The sequence below is a fragment of the Rhinolophus sinicus genome, linkage group LG06 (assembly GCF_036562045.2).
Source record: "Rhinolophus sinicus isolate RSC01 linkage group LG06, ASM3656204v1, whole genome shotgun sequence".
NCBI lineage: Eukaryota > Metazoa > Chordata > Mammalia > Chiroptera > Rhinolophidae > Rhinolophus > Rhinolophus sinicus.
The window spans coordinates 13157539-13163538 of NC_133756.1; positions in this window are offsets into that span (position 1 = coordinate 13157539).

The window sequence follows — 6000 nt, forward strand, 5'->3', positions numbered from 1 at the left end:
TTGCACCTTCTGGCCTCCCAGCCCCTCCCTGTAGCTGAGAAGGGAATGAACAGAAGGGACGGCGGTGACTGTGAGAGTTGAGGCTGAGCACCTCGCCAAGGCTCCTCCCACGGCGCCCTGGCCGTCACCCACCTGTTCAGGGGCGGGAAGCCCCGGGAATCCCCGCCAGGCCATCTGGGTCCACAGCAGGTGCCTTAGCACAGCGGAGCCAGAGTCCGCCCTGAGGCTGCTCGCCACTTCTCTCGTGTGGCCATCCTGGGAACTGCAATCCTCGGTTTCCAGCTTCATGCATCTTCCCGACGATAAGGCGGGACTTTTTTTTCTTAGGATAAATAACAGCAACAATTCTGAGGGAGCTAACAACGTCCCAGGCATTGTGATAAACACTTAACAGAGTATTTCATTTGATCCTCAAAACAACTCTTCTAGGTGGGTCCACGGTCGGTAGGACCGTCTCCATTTGACAGACAAGGAAACAGGATTTGAGAGACAAGCAACTTTCCAAACCCTAAGTGGTGGCATCTGAATTCAGTGTCTGACTCCTGGCCCCACTCTTCATGTGGGGGAAGCCAATAAAACAAAGTTTTTTTTTTGAGGTTCATCTTGATCCAGGCCTTGTCCCAGGTTCTAGGGATTCAGAATTTAGAGAAACAACCAGTAGAGGAGACAGGCAGAGAGAAACATTTCTGATAAGGTGAATTCTGGAAACAGCAGAGGACATGTTAACCTCAGGAAGGGGTGAGGGCAGTGGGAAAGGGATCCCAGCGATGTCCTTCAAGCTGAGTTTTGTGGAGTTTGAGGGAGGGGTGAAAGAGCAGGATAGCACTCACAAGCCTGGGAAGAGGAAGAGTGGGTCTTAGGGGAGGAGCGGTGGTCTGCGTGCCCTCGGTCTGGGCTAAGTTGAAGGTGAGGCTGGACAAGTACACCAGGACCAAGTTAGAGTTTGGCCACAGAGAACTTTGGGTACAAAGATTCTGAGAACTTTTCCATGTTTTTGTTGACTTGGTCTAGTGGCCACCTGCTCTATCTACCCAACCTGCCTCTTTCCTCACAGATGCTCCCCACCTGGGTTCAAGGTACCAGTTGCCTAAGCCAGAAACCTGGGAGTCATCCTGGACTCCCCCTTCATCCTCACCTCCATCTAGTTAATTATCAGGGCCTGCCCAATCTACCTACTACATATTCCGCAGGTTCATTTACTGCTCTCTGTCCCCATGGCCACTGCCCTCATGAAGACTGCCTTCCTCTCACTCCTGGATCCAGCTGCTGGCAGTGACTTGGGTTCACTTTCACGCAAGAGAAACTTTCACGCAAGAGAAACCCTTCTAAAGCAAATTTGACCACAACTCCTCTCCTATTAAAAGCGCTTTTTTCATTGATCCATTCAACAAATATTGTGCAAGCATTTGTTATATGTCGAGTACTAAGGATACATGATGAGCAAAGTATAGAATGTAAAACCTATTGGGGTGGCAGACACCAATTAAGTGACCCCCCCCACACACACACCAAAATAATATGTAGTTACAAATTGGGATACATGCCATAGAAGGCCTGACCTAGTCAGGGAGGTCCTAGAATGCTCCCCAAGGTAGCCCACCTTCCGAAGTTTGAACAGTAGTCAACCAGATCAAAGAGTCAAGGATGGGTAAGAGCTTATGCAAAAGCTCTGAAGGTGCTTTTCTGAATCTCAATTTCCTCATCTATACAATGGGGATAATTAGCGTTGTGAGGATTAAATGAGTTAATATGTATAAAGTCCTTAGAACAGGTCCTGGGATGTAATAAAATTTCCATTAGTATTAGCTATAATAACAATAATTATCATTATTATTATTAGTTTTTTTTAAAGTAGAGATCTATTGAAGGCCTATCAGCAAAAGAGTTAAATGAGAAAGTAGCATTTTTAAAAGGTGACTCTAGCTGCAGTGAGGAGCATGGATTAGAACAAGGAAAGAGCAGATTCAGAGGAACTAATGAGGAGACTTTGCAGGGGTCAACTGAGTGCTGTGGGGCATCTAAACTAAGGAGGCAGAGAGGACTTGAATAGATTTTGTGATTTAGATTGTAGAAACTACTGGCTTTGGTGTCTGATTGGTGGTAGGAGGATGAAGGAGGTGGCAAGAGGGTTCCCAGCATTTTGGTCCCAGCAGCAGGGTGGGTAGTTGTGTTCTTCACCAAGTTAGGGAAGCCTGGAGGAGGACCAGGCCTGGGGACAAGCTGAGTCCAGTTCTGGATGTGTTTAGATACAGGTACTGTGGGGGCATCCTGGATGAGGGGCTGCAGAAACAGCTGACCAGAGCCGGAGTTAAGAGGAGAAATTATAACTGGAGATATTAAATTGAGATTGTTGGCAAATACATGCAAATTGGACCTCAATCATCCCATATGTAAAATGGCAGGAGGAAGTTTTCTCCTGGCTCCAACATGTGTAGGATTTGAAGTGTTGAGGTTGGTAGGACCCCAGACACAGATAGAAAAATCGATGTGGCCTGAAAAACTTGGCAGAGGCTCCTTGGAAGCTATTATTCCTTCATCTGCCTGTCTTTTACTGAGCAGCTACTATAAGCCATGTGCTCTACTGGGGATGGAAGGGCCAACAAGGCCCATCCTTTGCAGTCAGGGTATTCACAGCCTGGTGGGGAGACAGATAAGGCAAAGGGCAATTATAAGAATACAGTCATGTGCCATTTAACAATGGGGATATGTTCTGGGAAATGCATCATTGGGTGATTTTTGTCATCATGGGAATATCATAGAGTGCATTTACACAAACCTAGATGGTCTAGCCTACTACATACCTAGGCTGTATGGTATAGCCTATTTCTCCTAGGCTACAAACCTGTACAGTGTGTTACTGCACTGAATACTGTAGGCAATGGTAACACAATGATAAGTATTTGTGTATCTAAACATTAAAAAGCTACAGTAAAAATACAGTGTAAAAGATAAAAAATAATGCACCTGTATAGGGCACTTCCCATGGATGGAGCATGCAGGCCCGGAAGTTGCTCTGGGTGAGTCAGTGAATGAGTGGTGAGTGCATGTGAAGGTCCAGGACAGGACTGTCCACTGCTCTCCACTTTATAAACAGTGTCCCACAAACCCTCCCCCTGCTTCCTTCCGACAGGGTCAGAAATAGAATATTGAAGATGTCAGTGCAGCTCCATGAACAGGGAGTGGGCTGGATAGATTGGAAATATGGAGGAGAAACCGGCTGGGTACGGCCAAGATCCCCATAACAGTGACTGTCAGCAGGGAATGAAAGGTGGCCTGAGGACCAGTAAGAATAAGAAACCAAGATGGAGAGATAAAGGAACACAGGGGGTTGTCACGGCAGTGCGGTTTTGGCTATTGCGTGTTGGAGCCATGGTCAGATTAAGGAACTGTGTGGGGTTCATTAAAAAAAAAAAAAGAACCTCCTTTATATTTGAGCCAGATTGTCTTTTACTTAGAGAGGGTATAGAACTGAGGACCCAAAAATTTGATTTTGGAAATTTGTTTTGATTCCATTGACCCTACCTGGCACAAAGGGCTCTCTCTGGCATTGAACTGATGAAGAAATAAAACATATTTATGCTTTACATCATTACAATGTGAAAATATTTCCAAAGTCCAGGGACAGGCTGGCTGCACATGACCACAGAAAGCTTTTATTAAAGTGGCAGTGGCGCTTCACACTTGTTCAGGCAGCTCCTGTGGGCCTGTGTCCTGGTACAAGATCTTAGGTCCTCAACCAAGAATTTACAGCAATGTACCCTGTAGACCATCGAGGTAGATCTGGGGTGGCTGTAGTGCCCTCTGAATATGTAGCGTTGGGGCACAGACTCCCGGTGCTGAAACAGTTCAGGGCCTACTGATTGGGTGTGATCTGCACACTGATACTTGAGGTGCTGTGAGTGAGAAGGAATCTATTGCCAAGCCCCACAGATATGGCTCTCATCAGAGAGAAAAAAAATCCCCCTGAACCACTCTGTCAAAACCAAGTGCCCTAAGGCAAGCTCGGGAGACCAAGGAATGCTTTGTAGAGGAAGTAACATCAAAGTCAAGACCTGAAAATCAGGCAGAAGAAAGCTGTGGAAAATCTGGGCCTGGGAGGGTTGTTAGTGTGATTGTTGTTTGTTTGGGTATTTTAAAGATTTTCATCTCCTTTGAGGTTTTCACTCAGGACTCTACGTATGCACCTTGAGTCCATTTCAGGAACAAAGGCCTAGACGATAGTAGTTAAATTTCTTAAGGTCTGTTGCATGTGTATTCTTCCACGTCCTTGTTCTCATTTCTCCTCTTGGCCTCAACTCCTCACTACCCACCAGGGCTTGGACAAGGGTGGGGTAAACGAGATACGTAGGGCACAAATTTAGGGAGGCACTTACTCTCAGGGGCATGCAATGTTCTCCCGGCCCTCCTCCCAGCTCACACCCTGACTCGAGCCTTTCAGGGGCTCCTCCGTGCTCATACCTTGCTGTTCAGTCATTACCCCCATTTGCCTGGTGAAAGCTCGTACTGCTCCAAGGTTCAGCTCAGATACCACCTCCTTCTGGAAGTCTACTGCTCTCCTTAGTTATCCCTGCTTCCTCCTTAGGCCGAGATGGTCCTCCATGCTGGAACCTCACGAGAGAGGCTGCATCGCACAGTGGTTAACAGAGCAGGCTTTGGCATCAGAGTCCTGCTGTGCTGTTTATTATCTGTGTGTCCCTCTCTGTGCCTGTTTCCATATGTGTGAAGTGTGGCACGGACTTCACAGGGAAGCTGTAAAGACAAAATGAGAAAACATACGTAAAGTGATTAGCAGTGATTGGCAGAGGGTACTCAGTAAGTGGGAGCTATTATTACTTTGTTTATACTTCTTCTAAAGCACTCAGATAGTCTAATTATTTTCCTGCCTTTATCTTCACCGTACCATAAGTTCCTCAGGGCAGGGAGGAGGAGGAAGAGGAGAGACGGAAGAAGTGAACTACATTTAACGGGCATTAAGACATGTCTGCTGCATAAATAAAGGAAAGAAATGACAAATTCTATGGGGAAAGTTCTGGGCAGGAAATCTGGAGTCTTGGACTCCAGTCACGTGGTCCCAGTGATGGCACAGTGCCTGCCCAACTCACATCCACTTTGAAGAAAAGCTGCCCAGACCACAAACCCTGTCGGGGGCCACTGGGCCTTCCAGCCTCTAGACTTGAGCAGATGGATCCAGCACCAGAGCCAAAGGTTACCATTTCATATATTAGCTGGGAACCTTTAACTAATGGCTTAGCACAATAATCTGAGACAGGACAATTAGAGGCTTCTCTTGAACCAAGGAACAGAAAGAAATTATGAGATGGCAAAGGGAATTAAAGTAGGGAGGTCAGAGACAACAGAGCCTTGGCCAGTAAAGCCATGTGCAAGCTGAGATAAGAAGGAGCAGAGACCAAGAGTTTTTAAAAAGCCTGTTTGTAGCTAGAGGAGAAAGGAGCAACCCTGTACAGAGATGGGGAGGGTGTGAGAAGAGGGAGAATGAAGAGAACAGCGAGTCCTAGACCTGCCTCATTCCTGCTGGCATTTCGATTCCAGTCCTTACAGGAAATTCCTTTATATTTGAGCTAGGTTGAGTAGGTTTCTGTTCCTTACAGCCTAATGAGCCTGACTCTACTTGTTATCTTGGAAAGTCTCTGTCCCCCTCTGGGCCTCAGATTGACTAGACTGTCTCTAAGGTCTTCTCCAGATCAATGTTCTCTTTGAACACCATGTAGAGAGAATGATTTTTAGGTTGTTGGCAACTGAATTCAGTATTAGTTACAGGATGCCATGACATCCTGGCTCCCAAAATAGCTTGGTAGCTGGTTAAAGAGCCTGTGGGAAGATCCAACATACACCTGGCTTTGAACCTGAGTCCTGTGGATACAATCTGCCTTCCTCTTCCATTGGATCCTTTGTCGGATCACAAAAGAACTGAGGAACCAGGGCTGGTGTTTCTCTGGTGTTTTTTCGCTGCTGAATGCCCTACCTACCCCCTTAACACTT